Source organism: Neovison vison, chromosome 4 (assembly GCF_020171115.1).
Source record: "Neovison vison isolate M4711 chromosome 4, ASM_NN_V1, whole genome shotgun sequence".
NCBI classification, from domain to species: domain Eukaryota; kingdom Metazoa; phylum Chordata; class Mammalia; order Carnivora; family Mustelidae; genus Neogale; species Neogale vison.
This window is the reverse complement of record NC_058094.1, coordinates 171,331,641-171,355,833: the sequence shown is the minus strand read 5'-3', so window position 1 is coordinate 171,355,833 and position 24,193 is coordinate 171,331,641. Positions and strand designations below refer to the sequence as shown.

The following is a 24,193-nucleotide window of genomic DNA, read 5'->3' as shown; positions in this document are numbered from 1 at the left end:
AGAACAGTTAATATCAGGTAGGTTCAGCAGTAGATCTTACACAGATGTTGTAGTACAGAAGAAGCTTTTTTTGTTGTTCTTTTAGAGAAGTTGAGCTGCTAAAAATGGCAGAGGGACAGGTGGGCTGATGTTGTAAAGCAAGAACTCACGACAACACAGTTACTTAACATTAATTAGATCTTGGAGAGGCATGTGATGACACACAATAACCTAATCACTGGAGTGAAGGTGAAAAGTCAAAGAAGGACCAAAGAGCAGGGCCTTTCTAATGTTAAGCTGTCCCCTAGTGCTTCCCTTGATGCCAGTTTTCTCTATGTGAACTAATCCTTGAAGGGAAGATTGGAAAGAATTAATGCTGGAGGTAGTATAAAGCTCTGAGGTGTAGGAGAGAAGGGAAGTCTAAGACGGTAAGAATGGTGCCGCTCTTTGAATGATGAGTACTACCAGGAGGTTTGCAGGTGGGCTGCACTGTGATGAGAATGGTGGCACAGATTGTATCCTGTGTTCAAAGACTGTGTGTTGACATTCTAACCGGAATTATAAAACCCAAGATGGTCAAACTGAACTTCGAATCACGCTTTCGACCTAATGTCAAAGTTTATGATCTTTATATTTCTATCAAATATATTTAAGCCTCCAACATATGTGAATTATGGTTTAGTACCAGAAAAATAACTATTCCCTAAAGTATTTCAAATCATAAATGAATGCTGAAATGACAGTATAGGTGTGTTGACTTGCTTAAGAATTATCTATTGCACTGTGTAACGAATGGCTACAACATGTAATGGTTTAAAACAACCATTTTCTGGGTGCCTGGTTGGCTCAGTCGATTAAGCATGTGCCTTTGGCTCAGGTCATGATCCCAGGGTTCTGGAATAGGTCCCAGGTTGGGCTCCCTGCTCAGCGGGGAATGTGCTTCTTCCTCTGTCCTGCCCCCAACTCATTCTCTCTCTCTCAGATAAATAAAATCTTAAATACAAACAAAAAAATATTTTTTTTTTTGCTCTCAGTTTTGTGGGGCTGAAATTTGGAAATTGACGAGTGGGTGATTTATCTCTGATTCATGGACTGGCTGTGACAGCTGAAGCTGGAGACAATTCCAAATTAGTTTTAGCCACAGATGTGATACCTTGATTCTGCTTGGTCTTTTCTCTCTTTCTCTTCAGCATGGGAAAACCTCTCTCTCATCACAACATGGAGATCTCAGGTTCGTTGGGCTTCTTACATGGAGCCTGACTCCCTCCAAAGCAAACATTTTAAAAGAAAGATTTCCAACAGACACAGGTGGAAGCCTTATTACCTAGAATGTTGCTTTCACTGTATTCTGAAAGGCCCAGATTCAAGAAGAGAGAGCTAGGCTGCATTTTTCATTGGGACATGACATGTATAATTAGATAGGGATAGAATTAATTACAGTTACCGAGATAGGTTACAGCATCCACTGTTTTGCCCTGCAAATTTGTGACCATCCAGTAAGCAAAATATGATCACTGTCTCCCAAGACCTCGGAAGTCTTTTTCTCCTTATTATTTTATGGCATCAGCTCAAAGTCCAGCGCCATATTGTTTAAATTAGATCCTATTCTAGATGAGGTTCCTAAGTGTACTTCCTCGAGGTTAGCTACTTGAGTACGATTCATCTTGAAATAAAAAGCTTTTAACTACAGAGCCAAGTTATCTACACTCTGTAGGCACACTCAGCGGAACTAGACTAGGATAACAGCAGTATATGCTTCCATTCAAAAAGGGAGGGGATGCAAACTACAGACCAGTCACTTGATTCATGGCAGTTCTGAAATCCAACAGAGCATATAGTACCCATTTCTTGAATTAAACCCAGTTCAGCTTCTTGGAGATGATTCTCTGAGCTCTTGGTTCTGCTATCCTAATCACTGTTTCTTTACCAGAAAAAAGCAATTGACATATTCTTTAAAATAATTTACTCCACCTGCTACCTTCCGATCATGGGTTGGGGCTTCAGCAACCTCTTTTCAATTTGTTTGGTTCCTGTCTCTTTCAGCCCAGCTGGAAGAGTTCTTTAAAAACTTTGTGTGCTTCTTATGTGTCAAATTACAAATCCATTCCATTAGGCAGCAGTTTTTCCATATGTCTTTTCCTGCTAGACTTTTTTCTAACTTGGATTGCTTAGGAGGTTGTTGAGGGACAATGCCCTTAAAATTCTTACAAACCCTATTAACTGTAAGAGTGTATAAAGCACTACTCTTAAGAGCCTTAGAAGTTCTACTGAGCACTACCTTAAGAATTTTTTAGGAGTTGTGTGGTTGTTGTTTTGTTTTAAGTAAGCTTTATACCGAACCTGGTGCTTAAACTCATGACCTTGAGATCAAGTGTAGCAGGGTCTATGGATTGAGCCAGCCCAAGCACCCCTACATTGTGGAGGTTTTAACAAAGAATCTTAGTCTGATTCCATGGGTTATTCATAGTGCCCAGAATTGATCTTTTCCCTGAAGCCAGTTCTTGAGAATTTTATGATGGGAATGAGTGAGAATGAGAAACATTTTATTTTTAGGGGCACCTAGGTGGCTCAGTGCATTGGGCCTCTGCTTTCGGCTCGGGTCATGACCTCAGGGTCGTGGGATAGGGCCCCGCATCGGGCTCTCTGCTTGGGGGAGACCCTGCTTCCCCCTCTCTCTCTCTTCCTGCCTCTCTGCTTGCTTGTGATCTCTCTCTTTCTCTCTGTCAAATTAATAAGTAAAATCTTTTTAAAAAAGAAAAATTTTATTTTTAAACACATTAAGTCCTGACTTATTAATGTTTATCTTAAATTTTGCTTTAGAATTTGTTAAATTTGTCATTTAATCTCTCATATTTTATTATAGACATCTATAGGATTTGAGTAGGTGCTCTTCTACATTTTGCCTAGGAATTTTTGTAGTCATATTCATTAATTTTTATATTCCGTTCCTATCTTTCATGTAACAAGAGGAGGAATGTCACTGAACATCTCACCACTGTCGGACAAGGATCGCTTTTCTCCAGCATCTAGTAACCTTTTCCTCCCTGTAGTTCAAATCCTTACCAGTAGACTTCCTGAAGCCCTTTGAGCTTATATTCATCAGCTAGTCCCAAAGCCAACACCAAAGGCCACTTCCAGCTACTATGCTTACAATACTACAGATTGGTTATGTTTGGGAGTAGTTTATATCATTTATGCTTTATATTTATTATTGTCAACAATGACTTTACAAAGTGTATGGAAATGCTGCTAGAGGTACTACTTTACTTCTGCTTATTTCATTTGAGAAAAGTGAAAATAGCAATAGGGAAGCAACGACCTTTCAGTCATGTCTGTTTTATCTTAAGCTCCTATTCCAGTATCAAACATATATTAAGGATTCAGTGAACTAATTCATGAGTTAGTAGTAAAAACTGAGCAATTTTAAATGCAGAGAAGTTTTCAATAACTTTATTTGAAAGGCTGATCAGTAAAAATAATACAAAAACCGTATGGACATTTTCATTCAAAAAGATGAAGCTTAAGATAACTTACAGTCTATGTCAGTAATCTTATACAGGCAAAGATGTTAATCACATTAAAAATGTAAGAAAAAGGGCCATTGTATGATTTTCAAAAGTTAAGTTAGTTTACAGTAAATGAAAATTCAGTCAAGAATATTTTTTATGGAGCTTCAAATTGGGAAGAGAAAGATATTTTAAAAAATGCTTAAAGCCACAGAATTTATTAATAATAACCCCACAAGGGTAAATAAGATGTTGAGTTAGAGTCTTGATTCAACTTATTTTCTAACTTTTGAGCTTGACCTGTGGGAGATAAAATGTGACCTCTTCTCGTTGCCACTGTCAGAGAGAAAATACTGAGTCTGACCTACTATGACCACTGCCAGAGAGAAAATACTGAGTCTGAGTCTGACATACTGAGTCTGGTTTTCTTTTTTTAAGGATGTAGAAAAATACTTATCATTCTAGCCTTTATCTTAACTACACAAGGCCATGCTTTGAGCAACTTCTGCCATTCACTTTACAGAAGTAGGTATTTCGAGAAGGTATTTCATTTCTTTATTACTTGGCATTCAAGTTAGTTTTATAGAGTATAAAGGGTAAACAGAGGGAATCAAGAGACATACCACCAGCACATTAACTATTTGCAAATCATTTCTCTTAAGATGTTTACTTCAGTTTTCTTGCTTGTCAAAGAAGTTTTCAAACAAGATGACTTGGGATATTCTAAATTATGGTTTAGTGATTATGTTAGTTTATCTCTGATCAGGGAAGTCTTTATTTTCATTTTTGGTGTTCAAGAAGAGAGAGTGGTCAGACCAAGATGAATCTATAGGGAATAATATTGATAGCCAGTAAAAATGATAGAGATTATATATTTATAGATTAGGGTAGCAAAGAACTTTCCCACATTTCTTTTGAAGAGTTCCAGATGAGCAAAGCCATACTGAAAAATGGAACCATATTTTTTTTTAATCAAATGAAGCCTTGCTTCCCACCAAAGTTGGTAATTCTCTGCCCCAAACAACTCCAAGATGCCAACCCAGTACAGAGTTATATTTCTGGGTAAAAAGCGGTAGAAGGGATAGAAAGTAAGTTTGAGCATAAATATGTTTGCGACATTACTTGCTACATTTTCTCACTTCAAAAACCTGTGTAAAAACCTTTCTCTAATGAGGTAATAATGTAAGCTCTCCAAAACAGAATCACAGTTACCCTTTTTAGAATGAATCCCATCTCTAAGAAATACCTTTTCCCTTCCTCTGGTTCAGAATTTATGAAGAGGACTCAGTTGTCAGTCACATCGAATTAAAAGTCTTTACTTTTATATTCTGAAGGCCTTCATATTTCCACACAGTGTCTTTTCATCCTTTTCAAAGCCTGCTTTTCTTCTAGATCTGTCTCCAAGTGATGGCTCCGCTTTTCTACCAGTTAGAATCTACTTTCCACATGCAAACACTTAGTAAATTTAAGGCAAGTAAGTAAACTCTATCTTTATAAAAGTGATTAGTTTTGACATTTTCAGTCTGTTGAAATGAGTATTTTCTCATGGTAAAAATTCAGATTAGTTTGGTCCTATTTGTCCTTGCTAGCAAAAATCTGAGAAGTGCTTATAGATAAATCCTGGGGCTCATTGACATCATAGTATACATTTTGAGGCAAACAAAACAAAACAAAACAAAACAAAAAAAACCTAACAAGTTTGGTGATTCCCTGTACTTACTTTCAGTGGACCTTAATTTAAATGATTTATCATAAAGTGAAAAAGACACCTGCATTTTAATTTCCAAGACTTTTGTTTTACTCCTGGTTCAGCACTTGCATTGAGGCAGGTTACTTTATTCTCTGAGCTTGTTATCTCTAAAAATGTTCCAAGTTTTTAAAACTCCATGGCTTGTTACTTGTGCTATTTTTCTTTTAAATTTGTGTCGCTATAATTTTATGATACCGTGTGTTAATTAAGTTGGCTGTATTAATGTATCCTTAGCAGTGCAATTTTAAAACATGGAGCACTTAAGTTTGTGAATATATTTTAATGAGATTTGAAGACATTTAAGCAAGGTAAGCATCTTTAACAAATGCTCCTAAGGAGAATGTGTAAGGTGGCAAATTTGCTTCACTAAGACAATGTTTGTTTGCTTTAAAAGACATTTATCACAAATTAAAAGGAAGAGATACAAATTACATACTTGTTTTTAAAAACATACTTCTTAAAGTTGAAAATATTCCTATTCTGGACTTAGAGCTTCAGAAAGAACGAAGCATGATTATTTACCTCATGCTTTAAAATAATAAGAATTTGACTCAATACAAATAGAAAATAAAAATCTAAAAATAGTAAAGACATATTTAGTGTATGCTTTTGTTAAACATGCGACAACATTTGCATTTTATTATTGCCGGAATATCAGTTGTCCTTTTTTCAGTGGCATTTGGTGACATACAGCGGTTCTTGGAGCATTAAGTGATACTGTGTAAATAAGATACCCAGCCATCTTTTGGGACAGAGGAAGGCATTGGAACTGGGTTTAATTAAATATCAATTAGAACCAGATATGCTTTTGTAATATTGCCCAATCTAATATTGGTGAATCCCAGTTTGCTCAATTATATATCTAATGTCTTCCAAACTCTGACAACTTCAATAAGTTATTATTATTCTAGATGATCCAGGCAAGTTCTGATTCTTGCCCACTAGCTCTGGGTCATTTGGTGTCTCAAGGTGATTTAGCAGAGTCTCTTTATGCTCACTTGTCCTTGACTGGTTGTATACTGAAGAATATAGTGACACATTCTCTTCAGTGTCCTGATGAAGAACCTAGGGAGAGGCTCTGTGATATGGAGAATGGAGTTGAGAGCTTTGGTGTAGTTTTCCCAAAAGTATAATGCAGTGTTATCATGGAAGACTAGTGCTAGTGTTGAAAACGTAAGGTACTCACTTTTCTAACCACTCTCTCTCCTTGTAAAATCTGCACCTTGATGCATTCATGAATATTTTTAAACATATATTACTACTAGATGTTTTGACTTTTGATATCATACCTGAAAATGAGACAACATACTCACCAATATAATTTTAGCAGTAATTAAATTACTAGAAATATCTAAAACAACTTTATTCTCTCCTTCTGTTTTCAGCTTTTTTGAAAAAAATACTGGTTCTACTATTTTTTTAATTGCTTTGTTGTTGTTGTTTTAAAGATTTTTATTTATTTATTTGATAGATCACAAGAAGGCAGAGAGGCAGGCAGAGAGAGAGAGGAGGAAGCAGGCTCCCCACTGAGCAGAGAGCCCGATGTGGGACTCGATCCCAGGACCCTGGGATCACGATCTGAGCCGAAGGCAGAGGCTTTAACCCACTGAGCCACCCAGGCGCCCCTCTGCTATTTCCAAGCACTTCAGAATATTGTTCCTTTTTATCATTGAAGCATACCCAGTAAGGTTCAAGGAGAAGGAAGTCTAGAAAGAAAAGATTGATAAATAATAAATTTTGTTTTATTTGATCTTGTTCAGCTTGGAACCCAGCACAATATTTGGCACATAGTAGGTGCTTGGTAAGTATTTATTCAGGGAATAACTTTGAAAGTTAGTTTGATGAATATGGTCATTTTGAGCAAAGTGTCATAATATCCCAATGCACCATTCCTTTTTTGTTGGAATCACTGTTCTGAGTAAAAGAACCTGAAAGGTGCTATGTTTGTAAAAAAAAATCACCATTTGTAACTAAGAAACAAATACTCATTCCATCTCACTATCTTAGCACCTTTTATATTTTTAAGATGCTGCTGAGGTTTATCTTTAAAAATCTAAGAACAAATTGCTTCAGGCAGTTATTCTAACTTTGACCATATGGGCCTTGCTTCTGCAATCTACACTTGAAAAGGAAAAAAACAAATCTTAGGCACATATTTGATAAAACCTGGACTATTTATTAAAGGTAAGGCAAGAAAATGCTACTTCAATAAATTTTTAAAAAATGCAAGTCAGTAGGTTAAATATTAATTTGAATGTCTACAATAATGGGTACTCCTGCTATTTAAGGAAGTCATCATTCCACTGTGTAGTCAACAACCATATTGATTAGAATTAATTCACTACAAAAAGTCCCCAATCATTTTTAACCTAAGTTTTTCCTCTTGAACAGTAGTCTGAAGCTTGTCTTTTTTTTTCCTTTTGTGGTCAATTTAGCAACAAATTTGCAATTAATCATTTGCTGATTGCAATGAATGGTCTGTCAATAATACGCAACTCACATTGCTAAAAGGGTTATACTGAGCTTTATTGTTTTCCTTTTGTCTTGGGAATGCTTTGTCTAGCTTTATTTCCTAGAATGGATTTTGAATAGTTGTTTTGAGGTAATGCATGCCAGTTTTAAAGAGACACTACAGGCTGCTTTGAGGGTATTAATCAAGATATGCCCTAACTTTCTTTTGGCATTACAATATTTGGACATCTGTTCTGACTCCTTATATGTGAAATAAAACTCATACCAGATAGTAGAATAAATGAAGGGTTTCATTATCTTAAATGTCATAACATTTGTTTGAATTATCATGTGTAGATTTGAAATGCTGAAATTGTCATCTTGGTTTTGTTTCATCTATTTTGCTGTCCTTTCAAAAGACTATAAGCCTAAGTTTTTTTTTTCTATTGCATTAATAATTTAAAAGAAATAATTTACAATTTTATGCAATAACAGTGAAATTGTTGTGGATGAGCTATATAGCCTGGTAATTTCTAAAAACATAAATATTTTACTGAGAGAAACATACCCTTTTAAAGCACAAAAGGTTTCTTTTTATAATGGCAGTGTATTTAGTGACAAATAGTGCATTTTTAAAGAGCCATTTGTTGACCATTATTATAGTTCTCTTTGTGTAATGGTATTATAGATTCTTAGGTGTTCACTTATTAAAGTCTTTTCCATTGTGTGTATCGGAAGGATTTGTCTCTGAATTCCATGGTGCCACTAATTAGTGGTGACTACATTTACTGACTCATGGGTCAACCTGAAATATAATAGGAATGTATTTAGACTTTTCATTTAAACAATAAAAATAATGTGCTTTTGATAATACAAATAATACTTTCAAATTTGACTTACACTACCTCTTAATTCCTTTGCCTTTCCCAAGACCTTTTTTTGGAACCAATATTGTTAATCAAAGAAGGATAACCGTTTATCATGAAGCCGTATCCCACAATCCACTAGGCTTGCAAACACTTGTAGTGCTAGATACTGGGTTAGTGTCTGTGTATATTTTTTTCATTTCACATTACAGCTAAAGAATGCCTTATAATCTGACCTACATAAAATGATTTAACTAAATCATGGAAACAAAGTAGTATTTTACAAATGTAAAACTTTGAATATTTTTAAAAAGTCATAGGAGCCTTCATCCTTGTATTCACTTTGCATAATTGATGTGAGAGAGTCAGTGATGTTTTGCCTAGCAAAACATTTCAATCCAAGGTGCACCATAATATTTTGTTTGCGAGACTGAGGTGACTCTAAGTCTTAACAAGCGAAAGTCATTTTTATAAATGTTGCTTACTTGAAAAGAGTTGGACCAAGTTGAGATTAAATTTATATTCTTATATTTGTAAAAACAGTGGTTTTGTACTTTTGGATAGTGGGGTCCTGAATTAAGATCAGCATAAAACAGAAACAAATTATCCCACTTGAGAAACTAAATATAACTTGTCTCAAGCTGTTCATACATTTTGAGTTAGACATCTAAAATCTGGTCATATTATAAAAACAAACTAAAATATTACGTTAACATATAAAATGAAAAGGCAAATGGTAAATGAGTTAAGATACTAAACTAATGTAATAGAAAATGCACTTTTTCAAGGAAAACTTCCATAAAACAATATATTTTATTTATATATCTGCTATAGGCAAGGGGACTTTATAATCTTAGTTGAAGAGCATTTTCATACATTTTTAATCTTCAGAGCCTTTAAAAATTGAAACCAATATGTTGACACCAAAATAAATGGAATTCATGTATTTATAGATTTTATGTTAGATTATAACATTTTATTAAGATTGTGTTTGTTTAATACCTTTGATGTATTCATATCCATGATATGTAATTCTGTGACACTTTTTTTTGTTGTTGTTGTTGTTCTTAGATTTAAAAGTATTAGTTTTGTATGTGAGAAGTGAGTAAGTCGAATCTTTGAAGGCTGTCCATTGATTTAACCGGCGTTAGTGTCTCTTTCTTTTTAGTCTTCAGATAGCAGTGGGGACGTGAAACTTTGTTTGTAACCCATAATTTATTGGAATAAGCATACTTGAACTTATTTTGTGCCCAATCATAGAACCGTTTTACTAAAAACATTAATATAAGACTATTTTATCAGAAATAGCAATACTACACAAATAGTCCTCTAAAAGAATTTGCATAGGTTAAGCATTCAAAGTAGATATATTGAAAAATGGTTATGTTTATGTAAGTAAATGTGGGTAGTTTAATATTGCAAAATATGACTGTGGTTATTACTGTTTACTATAATAGTTTAACTGTTTTCTTTCTGTGGATCATAAATATGTGATTTTCGTTTTGTTTTTTATGGCTATTGAGTGCGAAATGTGAAAGTGACTGAAATTTCTTCTCACCTCTTACTTTTTGAGGTGACCCTTGTATCTTCATTTTACACGTCTGATAATTACGTGGGATGCTCAAAAGAGTTTTGTGTTTGTGAAATTACTTTAGTGGCAGAATAGATTTATATTCTTGTTAATTAGAAACAGATGAATTTTGAGGTAGAAGTACACAGATTATATTTTAAAATTTGTAAATATTTGTTAGAATTCTAGAAGGAGATAAGTTTTGAATGAAGAGTAGCCCGAGGGTAGAAGGCCTTTGAAAGCAGGGTCTCAGATTTGAAACTTGGATAGCCCAGAGTAATTATTACTTAGAATGAATTGTGTTAGTGTGTCAGATTGGTAGCAAGAAAAAGCATTTGGTGCACCTCTGTAGCAGTTAAGCTGGGTTGTGACCAAGCCTGGACTAAGGCAAGGGCATGGAAAATGAGGAGATGCAAGTAGATGGACAGTACCGGTTAGAGACAAGTTGTGGGAGAAAAGGAAGAGTCAGAAATAAGTCTAATTTTGAAGCCAGGTCGCCAGGAGTAGAATGATGGCATGACTGTTAGAAATAATGGTTTAATTTGAATTCTCAGCATGATACCTCATGGCAACATAAAATATGGATTTGGAAAAATGGAGCTGAATGTTAAGAGAGCAGCCAGGGATACAAATACTTAACTAGATTTTATAAAAGTTGAAATCTATAGAAGGGAGTGTAACCAAAAATGTGGTGATTTTAAGATTATGAGTTTGAAAGAAACGGAGGGCAGTGCCGAATGTTGAAGGACTCCAGAGAGTGAGTCTAAAAAAGCCTTTGGAGTTTAGTTTAGATTTGGGTCATTTTCTCATGCTGTGAACTTTCTAGTATCTTTGACCTCTCATGAAAACTGTCAACGAAATATGTCCCAGTATCACCCAGAAAGGTCTTGAAACAAATTATGATATGTTTTAAATGCAGAAATTTTAAGAATTATTGGAAAGATAAGGAAAAGCCAGTGACAAACCAATAGTTGTATCACATTTTCATGTATGAAGTTGCTTTACTAAAGAAAATGTTCTAGCACGTATTTTTAAAATCAGGTCACTATATTGTATGCAACTCACAAGCAAAAACAATTCTTTTGTTTGATACATTTAAAAGATAATATTGGGACTCCTGGGTAGCTCAGTCCATTAAGCAACCAACTCTTAGCGAGGCTCAGGTCATGTTGAGTCCGACATTGGGCTTTGCATTCTGCGCAGTCTGCTTGAGATTCTTCTGCCCTGCTTCTCCTTCCTCCTCTGTTCCTCCCCCTTCTCTCTCTCTCCCTCTCTTTTTAATTAAATAAATAAAATCTTGTAAAAATGAAAGATAATACATGTAGGTATTTAGAAATGTTGCAACTCATGAAGTCAGAAATCTGATACGTTTCTTATAACAAATTTCCTGTGACGAGTCTTACATTAGCAAATCCAAATACAGTGGAAAAAAAAAAAGAATAAATATCACTGAAATATTTTCTATTTCACAGATACTGGTTTAACTCTTTTACCAAACTATTTTCTTACTTACTCCTTACTGTAACTTCAAAGACAGAAAACAGTTTTCCCAGAATCCCACTGCTTGCAAGTGAAAGAAAATAGGACTATTTGATTCAAAATCTCTAATTTGTGTGATTGTCTCATACTGAAAGTTTGAATGGTTGTTTCAAACTATATCAAATAAAGTAAGAAATCAACATTGTGGAAAAAAGTAGTATAATCTGAATCATTCATCATGTAAATATTCCATAAACTTTTATATATTTTAAGTTTTTACATAAATATTGATAATAATTGGCAATTTTCAAAGGAAAGTTAACTCTGGAAAGAAATGATTGTTAATTTTATACCAATGTATCACATAAGTTTTATTTGAGATTCTAATGTTCTTTATAATATTTTCTTGTTAGCACAGTCTTTTTAAGTGTTCTCATAACCATCAATTTCTTCTACTACTTGGTTAATTAGTTGAAAGTTATTACACTATCACACACCTATAAATACACACAAGTTTATGGATTTCAGAAATAACTTTTGATAAGCTTTTAGTCAATTCAGCCTTTTAAAGACATAGGCAGGGGTGCCTGGGTGGCTCAGTGGTTAAGCGCCTGCCTTCAGCTCAGGTCATGATCCCATGGTCCTGGGATGGAGCCCCACCTCCTGTTCCCTGCTCTGTGGGAAGCCTGCTTCTCCCTCTCACCCTCCCATTGCTTGTATTCCCTCTCTTACTGTTTCTCTCTATCAAATAAACAAATAATATCTTAAATAAAAGAAGTATTTAAATAAATAAATTTAAATTAAATAAATTTAAAGAAATTTATTTAAAAAGTAATAAAAAAAGACTTAGGCAGTGACTGTCTTCAGTTGTCATATTTATCATAATATTTGTATGAAGGCAATTATTCTCTGTGTGTGTGTAATTCTTATATATGATCAATACTTGAGTGAGAGTCAAGGCTAATTAGGAAAGGACTAAAACTCAACTTCTTATAATGGTACTGGAGTTTTGGAGACCATACTAATGTACTCTTTTTTTAAAAAAAAAAATTCTGGATGTGGTTAGCGCAGTTATATCCATTTATTCATTGAGTACACTTTCTAAGACTGGCTATTAAATATCAGTATAAAGTTACATAAGCAAAAAGCTCCAATGTGACTAAAGATGACTGTCATCTCTCCCAAACTTCCTATTCTTTCTCTATCTCAATTGGAGGTACCATAATAATCCAATTACCTAAGTCAAAAATCAGAGTCATTTTTGATTCTTTCCTCCCTCTTACAACTCAGTCACTCAATACATAATCAGTCACTAAGCGTTTTATTTACCTCTTAAATATTTAATGAACAGGAAACTTCTTTCTATCCATACTACTACTACTATTCTAATTCAGCAATTTTTTCTCCCCAATAGTGAGCCCACCAAATAAATCTTCCATACAGTATCCAAGTGGTCATTTTAAAATACAAATATGATGCAAATTTTTAAAACATTTTTGTGATTTGTTTTCAAATGAAGTTTCATCTCCCTAATAGGATTCCAGGCCTTTCCTTTTCAGACCCACTTGTGTAGAGTTAGGAAAAGGAGTTTGAGGACAGAATCCTAGGAAAAATCATTATTGTGGATTCAGACAGAGGAGTAGCCTGCCAGGTAAACTGAGATAGATGACCTGGAAGATAGGAGAAAAACCAGGACTTGGTCTGATTCAAGTCAAGGCAAAAGAGTACAGGAAAGAAGGAAAAGAAATCGAGGCAAAATTTCCAAGAGGTCAGGGATGTAATTTATAAAGGACTGATAAATTACCCTCTAAATTACAGTTGTGTAAGGAGGAAAGTTAGTAGAGGAAGCAAAGAGACTTAGCTGGTACTTTCAAGTAGTGATGTAGAAAGCCAGATTGCAATGGATTAGAGAGTCAGAGTAGAAGTGAAGTTAGAGATTCTAGTCTGTATTTTTAAGAAGTTTGGGTAAAAAATGGAAAACAGGGTGCCAGTATTTTGCAAGCACAGGAGATTAAGAGATTTTGGTTTGCATCATTGACACCTAAGCAGTTTTTATTGAGAGAGGGAGAGGATGAAGTACAGGAGAGGACATAAACTCCTAATAGTTTGTAAGAGATTGAGAAGAATAGGATTCATTATGTCGGGAGACTGGTCTTAGAATGATGAAGAACAGAGGAGAGAATAGGGTGAGTTTAAAAATAGTTCTGTGTTAGGTTTGGTGACAGGATATTGGCAAGTCCCTTGGTTTAGCTCAGTGTGTGTGCACTCATCTGCATTGCACGTGTGTGTGAGTAAGAGATAAGGCCACCTGCACAGGTGTGAGAAGAGTGAGAATGCCTATGATGCTCAAAAGGTCAAAGTCTGTATGTGAAACTCTCTTGGCCAGCTAGTGTGGAGAGGTCTTGAGCAGATTCCAGGCCCAAATCAGAACCCGGTAAGATGCCACCAGTCAAAGATCAGACTTGGAAAGACATCAGGTTTATAAGAACTGTGGAAAATTTTACTTTGAGTTCAGGCAGTTGGCCCACGTATTTGTCAAGCACAGGTTTGATTAGCATTCCAAAAGTGTAAGGTTATAAATACTCAGTTCTATTCTAAGGAGACTCTTCTTATACTCTTTTTCTTCCAGGTAATTTATCATGAAAAACAGGCATTAACGGAAGAAAGTTTTCACAGAACAACAGTTTTAAGTATTTCAAAACGATTTAAAAAAATAAAATGCCTGAATTGCTTGTAAAGAAACAACCTCTGAAGTCCTATTTTGAATTTAAAGGATGACCCAGACAGAATCTTTCATCTGTACTCCTATTTGCCTTGAACACAGCAACTCCTATAAACATTGTCTACAGCTAATCCCTCTCACCTCTCAAGTCTTCACTTTAAACAGAACTCCCTAGTTTCCGTTATATTAACACCCTGCTCTCTTCACCCTTATTCGTGACACAGCCCCACAGAGAGTTCTCTGAGTAAAAATTGCATTTTCTTGCAATAAGTAGCCCTCTGCGGATGGTAATCCTTTTTTTAAATTTTATTTTGTTTTGTTGTGCTTTGTTATGGTTTTTTTATTGTGTAAATAACAATAACATGAGATCTACCCTTTTAACAAAATTTTGAGTGTACAATATATTATCAATTATAGGTACAGTGTTGTATAGCAGATCTCTGGAGTTTATTTATCTTGTTGGACTGAAACATTTGTTGCCTTTGATTAGTAACTCCTCATATCTCCCTCTCCCCAGCGCTTGGCAACCACTATTCCACTTTTGGATTTTGTGAATTTGTCTTTTTTATTTATACCTCATATACCTATTTTATTTATACCTCATATAAGAGGTATAAATCCTTTTCTTATAGTGCTTCTCTTAGAAAAAATCAGCTCAAAATCTGAACTTTGTTTTCACAGCAGACAGGAGAATATAAGGAAATTAAATGGGCAGTCAGAGGAGGAAGAAGTGATGAGTCCTATGTTTTAATAATTGGTATTCTGTCACATATATAGTTGTATATAACATTTCAGGGTATTATGTCTTAATAGCTTGCCACTATGATAAATCATTTGTAGAACACAGAGTACTGAATTATGTGTAATTTGATATTTGTAATCTGATATTTAGGAGCTTAAGATTTTGTTACTCTCCCTATTACAGACTTTGTGGGGACATTTCATAGGGGTTCATGATTTGTATAAGGCAGAGAGGAATGTTTCTAATATCCATTCCTTCTCTGCATCTGTGTCATGTGATCACTGTACTTCAACTGAGCCACAATGCAAGGTGCTTTTCCTTCATAAGGACTAGACCTTTACTTTTAAGTTGGAAAACATGCCCAGGTAATTTAAATGTTACTGAAACAATGCTTGATACATGCTCTTTCATTGTTGTTTGTGGATTTTCCCCCAAGTCTTTGAGCTAGAGCCATCACCTCTGCCCCAGACTTCTGCTCACCCCGTCATTCCCTAACAGGTCGGCTCTCTGTCCGGTACATAAAACCTGTTGAGATGACTGTTCCTTTCTCTGCTGCCCTTAGGAAGATTTCTTAATAAGACTAGTTACAGTCTTGTTTGTTTGGGGATAGTAAAACCAGACTAACAGGAACAAGTTTTCCTTATGTTTAATTTTTTCTAGATCTTGAGTAGATTTTGATTTTATTTTACATTAGAAGCAATGTAATTTTATATCTGGAGTCTGTTGCAAATTCACCTACCAGTATTATTCATTCATGAGTATGATATCATAGCTCTTTATCCTCTTTAAAGTACTAGTTTACTGACTTGAGAGTTCTCTGTGGTTGCTTTGTATGATGTTCTTTGTAGCACTGAAGCACGAGCTTATCTTTGCTGAAGAATTTTGAATTCAAGTTCTTCTTATTTAAGTTAAATAAATTAGAAGTCTCTGGGACGCCTGGGTGGCTCAGTTGGTTAAGCAGCTGCCTTCGGCTCAGGTCATGATCCCAGCGTCCTGGGATCGAGTCCCACATTGGGCTCCTTCCTTGGCAGGGAGCCTGCTTCTCCCTCTCCCTTTGCCTGCCATTCTGTCTGCCTGTGCTTGCTCTCTCTCCCTCTCTCTCTCTATTAAATAAATAAAATCTTAAAAAAAAAAATTAGAAGTCTCTGATTATGGTCTCAAGCTACTGACTTACTGATTTCATTTTCTTTAAGGACAATGATTACAGGAACGGGCATTCAAAGTTGTATTTATTCTGGAGAACAAAGAATAAGTACAATTGCTATTTATTATTTAATGAGAACCAATCAACATTATTCTGTTTTCTATTACTACCTAGGAAATACATCATTAATTAAATGAAACCTACCATTAGATTGTGAATAGAATTATGGACAAAGCAGTTTCTCCTGATTTTCTGAGTAATATTAGTTGTTTTAGGAAATAGGGGATATTAATGGCATTAATAGCAATTGAGGTTAGAATACCTCATTGTCAAAATGACTATCAAGCGAACTGTCTATATTGCAGGGATAAATAAGTCACACCCTGCATTAGGATTGAGGGACAAAAGATAAACTCAGCTGCCCTTTGGGCAAGCTGCATAACCTTAGGAAAACTCCTTAAGTGCAGAAAGGTTTCTTTTTTTTAAAATAAAGATATTATATCTGCCCTCTTTCTTTCACCAAAGGTCAAATATCTAATTTTGCAAAAGTAACGAGATCAACATACATAATTTGCAAGAAAACCCTTTAGAAACCACAGACCTCTGCACAAAAATACAAAGTTCAGTAGTTTTAACCATGAGGAAAAGTTATCGGGTGAAATATTTCTCGGAAATCACCATCATAGAATTCACAGACTCTGTGTCTTAATGTTTTCAGAGAAATGAGATGCTGGGGAAGTAGTCACCTATGTTTCAGTGAAGATTGTGTTTGGCCAAACAGAAAAGTAACCGAATTACAAGTCAGGGGCTTCTTATCTGGGCTTTCTTCATCTGAAGGAAGTCATCTTGGCCATCAAGATGTTTGATGGGGCCACTTTTTTTTTTGCCCCCAGCCATTCTCAGCAATAGCTTTTATTCTTATTTCTTCCACGTTACCTGCTATTCCTTTCAGGTATTACATCCATATGCTTGTGAGTATGGTAGTGATGGTGGGGGCTTGAAGGTGGAAAGGAATTTTATCTAGATAGATCACCATTTCTAGCCACAAAAGAACCTTGGGGGACTTAGAGTTTGGTTGCTTGGTTGCTTGCTTGTTGGTTAACTTGGTACACTGCAGCCCAGGTGAAGTAAGAGTTTTTTTGGTTAGAAAGAGAAGGGCAATAGGTATGGGATGATAACAAGCAGCACCTGCCACAGCCCAGTTTTACTCTGGAAATGCCTTTTGTAGGAAAGATATATTTTCTAGAAAAATGATGACCTCTTCCTAAGGGACTTTGCTATTTAGGAGGACAGAGAACAAGGACAGACTGATAGGAGGAGAAGGTGGAGGGATGGAAGTGGAAGAAGGAACAGGGGAATGCAGTGTGGAGAATACAGTGTGTTGTGATACCCCTCAGTGATTTTTTCTTCCCCTGAGATGAAGCAAATAAATAGATCATGTGGTGTCACTCTGAGATAACTCATTGAGATCAGCCAAATCAGTGGTAGCGTCACTCTGAGGTAACTCATTGAGATCAGCCAAACCAGTAGTAGTATCAATTGTTTTTCAGACACAAAGATTATATAGTCTGATTCAGAAACCATTCCTTCAATAAGGCTAGAGTCATTTTTGAAGTCATTTTTTTCTCTTAGACTAGTAGTTTTGAAGATACGGCCTTTAGAGCAGTGGACTACAGGACTACAAACTATTTACATAACGACACATGTATTTTGGATTATGTTGGCTTCTCCAACTTGATGAGTTATGTAGAGTTATATAAACCAATGAACCTTCCATTTTTTTCTCTACAGCAGTTCTTACCTTATAGATTTAAATGGCTTAGGATGATATAATTGCACCTTGCCCTTAATACCAGTCATTGGCCTTTCGGTATTCATTGGCTTTATGAATATTCTGTAGAGAGCCTTCTTTTTATACTTTTTTCATAAAAATTTATCCTATTTGGGATTTAACAAACCGTCCATCTCCCTGCCCCAATGTGGTACTCCAGTCTCTGCTCCCCCCCGCCCCCACCAAGTCTCACATATGCAGGCTTATCTTCACTCTCACCTTTGAGACTTTTCCACGTTTCTAGTTATACAGAGTAAATAGAACTTTTTTCATTTTCTTCACTCTCAGTTCTCTCCCCCTCTGCTCTTCTTCAACCCCCATACCTATTTGTGTCATCACTCTGCTTCACCCCACCTCACTCAGTTTACTGGTGGCCCTTATACCACCTTGGTTATTACCAACCCAGTTTAATAACTGGCAGTCATACAGAAGGTGTCAACTTTATTTTGCAAATACAAAAAATATGCCTAGTTTCAGATATTTTGAAAAACTCTATTCACATTTCAACCCCCTGGGTATTCAAAGACAAGACTTTCCTTGCACATTTGCTGAAATTACATCAAAGCAGTGAATACATTTGCAGCTTTCATCAGATTGAATGAGTACTGTAATGACCAACCTCAGACATAAATGCAGTTTTAACTGGAAAAGATATCTTGATTATTGAAGATAATAGTATCAGCAAAATACTTAAGGTTTTTAGAAACTAAAACAGAGCTAAGGATCCACTTTACCGTGAAGAGAAAGAAATATACAATATTGACTTGATTTTTATTTTTTATTTATTTTTTATTTTTTTATTTTTTTAAGATTTTATTTTATTTATTTGAGAGAGAGAGACAGTGAGAGAGAGCATGAGCGAGGAGAAGGTTAGAGGGAGAAGCAGACTCCCCATGGAGCTGGGAGCCTGATGTGGGACTCGATCCCGGGACTCCAGGATCACGCCCTGAGCCGGAGGCAGTCGTTTAACCAACTGCGCCACCCAGGCGTCCCTTGACTTGATTTTTAAAATTCATTATTTCAGGCACATTTATTTTAAATAAATACTTTAGTATTTAAGTTCATATACTTGTTATTTTTTTCCCAAATTGGGAAAGAAAAATGCAAATTATAAGAATTCTACTGTGGAGAGATGAAAAACATTTTAACAACCAACGCATTATTCAATATTTAGTGGACACTAGCAGGATTTATGAAATTTTCTAGGCACTTGATTGTTACAAAGATAATCAATACAAGGATTTTTTTTTGGTAAGTATTTTCTAGTCAGGTGATATGTAAGGAACCACATTGGTTCTTGGTTAAGGTGCGGTCGACTTGTTTTTTTTTCTCTTAGACTAGTAGTTTTTATTTGCCCAGTACCTGAGCAATGGAATAACACATTTCTTATTTTGTTTACTGTCAGGCTTTGTGCTGGGGGTAAGAATCCTTACAAAAATGATCCTTGATGTGGAGAAAGTGGAACCCTTCTACACTGTTGGTGGGAATGCAAGCTGGTGCAGCTACTCTGGAAAACAGTATGGAGGTTCCTCAAGAAGTTGGAAATAGAGCTACCCTATGACTCAGTAATCGCACTACTAAGGATAGTAAGGATACCAATGTAGTGATCCGAAGGGGCACCTGCACCCCAGTGTTTATAGCAGCAATGTCCACAATAGCCAAACTATGAAAAGAGCCTAAATGTCCATCAGCAGATGAATAATAAAGAAGATATGGGGTGTGTATGTGTGTGTGTGTGTGTGTGTGTGTGTGTGTGTGTGTGTGTGATGGGATATTATGCAGCCATCAAAACCCCCGAAATCTTGCCATTTGGAATGATGTAGATGGAACTAGAGGGTGTTATGCTAAGTGAAATAAGTCAATCGGATAAAGACAAGTATCATATGGTCTCACTGATATGAGGAATTTGAGAAACAAGACAGAGGATCATTGAAGAAGGGAGGGAAAAATGAAACAAGACGAAACCAGAGAGGGAGACAAACTGTAAGAGACTGTTAATCTCAGGAAACAAGCTGAGGGTTGCTGGAGGGAGAGGGTTGGTTGGGTAATGGGCATCAGGGAGGGTATGAGCTATGGTGAGTGCTGTGAATTGTGTAAGACTCGTGAATCACAGACCTGTACCCCTGAAACAAATAGTACATTATATGTTAATTAAAAAATTGATCCTTGAAAAATTAGTATTAACCTGATGAGGTAGATATGGGCTATTTTCATTTTTCAGATGAAGAAACAGTGTAGTGATGGCATGAGTATAGGAACTATTTGTTAGATTGTAGAGACTGTAGAGCATGTGCTTTTAATTACTGTGTTCGCTGGCTAGGAGCAAGCCACTCTTTCTTATTTCAGTAAATTGAACACTGTTTTATGTCCTTAATGCCTTAACATCATGTGTAGCATTCTGGGTCCTTATTGCCGGGAGTCCTGAGCTGTTTTCATTGACTTTGGGTCTATCCTAGACCTTAAATGTGAGAAAGGTATAGACTTCTCACTTGTTAGGCATGGGGAGAGTATCTTTCCATACTACCTACGTCCTCTTTGTAGAAGCAAATAAGGACATTTTCATATGCGTTTGATTCTCTCTGTACCCTTTGAAGAGGAATGTCTAGTTTCCCTTTCCAGGACTACTCTGTAACACTAGTCTCTCTCCAGAATTTCAGGTTTATGTCATAGTTTGAGTTGAGTTTTACTATGTGGGGAGTTTTACTATAGAATAACTTAAGACTATACTTTCAGGGATCATTTCTATAGTTTGTTACTATAGAATAACTTAATCACCGTCTCACCAAAACTGTGAAGTCTGAAAATCTTAAATTTTATTGTACAGTTTTTTAAAATAACAATGTTGATTTAAATATTAGTTTTACTACTCAGGCACCAATCTTTCTATATCACTGCACACTTCTTTCTTTAGTTTTGGCCTCAGGCTCTATAGAGAGGGAGCCCCTGATCTAATAATTTACTGTTACTAAAACTGTTGCAAATTTGGCTTTCTTGGATTTTCATGTAATTAAGATCTTCTTAGATTGTTCCACATTAGGAATAAAACTAAATTTATAAAGCAAGTTATTTGAATTACACTTCAGTCACTAATTATGTAGTCTATATTGTTTGCTTCATTTGAGATTTCTAGGCCTCCAAATCTAGGATTTTTTAATCAAAAGAAGCACTTTGAGAGGGAAGTAGTCTTTTTAATTCAGTAAAAACAAGTAACAATTTGTTTAGCAAAACAAAATTTGTTTTTAAAGGAGCATTTTGATCATAGAAACTATAGAGTTGCAATAATAGTATATGTATACTAAGTTTATTCTTTTGACAAATTTGTTCACAAAGCTTAAGGCTAAGGTGAAGAAACTGTTTGAGAAGTTTTCTGGTAATTGCATTTATTTCCTTGGTGTTAGTCGTCTCTCCCTTTTCATTCATAATTTTATTAATTTGGGTCCTTTCTCTTTTCTTTTGGATAAGTCTGGCCAGTGGTCTATCAATCTTATTAATTCTTTCCAAGAACCAGCTTCTAGTTTCGTTAATGTGTTCTGCTGTATTTCTGGTTTCTGAAACTTCATTGATCTTTGCTCGAATCTTAATTATTTCCCTTCTCATGCGTGGGTTAGGTTTAATTTGTTGTTGATTCTCCAGGTCTTTAAGGTGTAAAGATAGTTTGTGTATTCGGTACTTTCCTGTTTTTTTTTTCTGAGTGAGGCTTGGGTGGCTATGTATTTCCCCTTAGGACTACTTCTACCATATCCCGTAGGTTTTGGATTGATGTGTCTTCGTTCTAGTTTTCTAGTTTTTTCTAGTTTTGGATTGATGTGTCTTCGTTCTAGTTTTCATGTATGGTGACTAACATAACATAATTAAAAAAAGAAGAAACTTTCTGGTAGTGCTAATCCCATGTGTTACTTGTTCTAGAGCAGGAATGGGATTTATGATTTAGGTTCTCTTCTGGCATGTCTCTTTAGATTCTCTGAGATCAGATATTTTTTCCTAATGACTTGTACTAGTATGCTTGGTTTCATGATCTCTTCTGTATAAAATATATTCAAACAACAGGAATTTTTTTTTTAAGATTTTATTTATTTATTTGAAAGACAGAGATCACAAGTAGGCAGAAAGGCAGGCAGAGAAAGAGGAAGGGAAGCAGGTTCCCTGCTGAGCAGAGAGCCCGATGCCAGCTTGATCCCAGCACCCCGGGATTATGACCTGAGCTGAAGGCAGAGGCTTTAACCCACTGAGCCACCCAGGTGCCCCACAACAGCAATTTTTGATTATTAAAATGTAAGTAGAATCTTCTTATTTTACTATGTAATTTTAAGTATGGGTTTTCTGTTTCAAAATTGAAATTCGAACTAATCATTTGTACCTTTCTTTTCACTCGTTCTGTAATCTCTTACAATTTTAATAAATATTTATGTGAGGTGAAAATACAATACTTACATCCCAATAATGTTTATCAAAAGTTATTGTCATACTAGCATCTACTTTCAGAGTAAAATGACCATCTAGGAATTATGTGTAGTAAAATGCTTAGGTTATAATGATTATCTCAAGAGTTCCTGCACAAAATTTCCGAAATTCACTTGTAGGAGAGCCCATGGACTATTTCAGCCTCCTGTGTGCTTAGGAGCCATATTCCATACCTATATTGGCTTTGTTTAATCCACTTTGCTCGTCCAGGTTATGAACAATATTTATAGTCACTTCTAGTTTTCAGATTCTAAGGCTCCGTTTCTTTTCAAAATGTGAAAATTGAAATCAGTGAAACAGGAGGAAACTACTAAGGAAAGGTGTGTTCTTTATAGCAAGAAGTGAAAGTTAAGTGTTTGATATGATGGAAGAGGAAGGAATAAAAAAAATCTCAAGAATACTAGAAAGCACAACGTAATAGTTTGAAGCAATTCAGTGTAGCTAGAACAGTCCTTTTCACATAGCGGCCATGGAATGTCGCTGTACAAGGTCTATGACCTAACAGGATAGCCCTAACCATTAAGAGTAGCTTAAAGGTGATGCTGTATATCAATTTGATTGAGATAAAAGATTAGCTATTAATTAAGCTTAACTAAGTTAAGTCTGTAGATAAAATACTTTTTAGCCCAAATAAGTTAAATTTAAAAGTTTAGCATATAACGTATAGTGGAAATATATTTATCTAGGATACATCACTCTTTGATAAAGCCAGAAAATTTTCTGTGTATACACTTAATTAAGAGGGAGGGGGTGAGTGCACACCGGGGTTTGGTGATGGGTGTGGGAGAAGGAGAAAGAGAATCCCAAGCCCCTCAGTTGGCACTCCATCTGATGACCCTGTGATCATGACCTGAGTCAAAAATCAGGAGTCAGGCACTTAACCACCTGAATCACCCAGGCAACCCTATATACACTTCATTTTTAATGCATACATCTACATTTACAGGGTGCTCTTAGGTAATAATGGCAACTTTGATTTCATTTTTTGAAATAATAACAAAAATTATTTCAGGTGTTTTGCTTTTTAAAATGAGAAAGCTTGGTATTTATTTCCAGGTACCATGTAATAACTATTTTATTTAATTAAACATTTAATTTTTTAAGATTTTATTTATTTATTGGTCAGAGAGAGAGAGAGCACAAGCAGGGGGAGTGGCAGGCAGAGCAGGCAGAGGGAGAAGCAGGCTCCCTGATAGCAAGGAGCCCAATGTAGGACTCGATTCAAGGACCCTGGGATCATGACCTGAGCTAAAAGCAGACGCTTAACCAACTGAGCCACCCAGGAGTCCGTGATTAAAAATTTTAAATGTGTATTTTATAGACACATATATACTTGTATATTATAGTTAGCTGATACTTTTGTTGACATACAATAGCCACCTTAACTCTCAGTCCATTTCTATATATATGTGCTTATGCTTCTTTGACTTGTACGTTTTTTACATGTAGGTTTTTATTTTGCTATGAGTATTGAATCTTAAGGACTATAATTTCTCTATTCTGGATTGCTTCTGTTTGCAATCCCTCTCCACCCTTTTCCATCGAACTCTCTGACTGGACAGTGTCCTGTATACCTATCAGATTCCTCTTGTCATTTTGCTTCTAATTGTTTTTGCCAGTCGAGAGCCCCAGTTGAGATGGGAAGGAAAAACGTGTTATGGTAATTATAGTCCTGGTACCCTCAAGGAAAAG

The 24,193-nt window shown here is 35.6% G+C and overlaps 1 protein-coding gene and 1 pseudogene across 4 annotated transcripts in view; both read left to right on the top strand.

The window, feature by feature from the left end:
* The window catches only part of DGKB (diacylglycerol kinase beta), a 693,878-nt gene that overhangs the window by 355,595 nt on the left and 314,090 nt on the right, over positions 1-24,193 (top strand). The window lies entirely within an intron of this gene.
* On the top strand, positions 20,758-20,865 carry LOC122905613 (annotated as a pseudogene).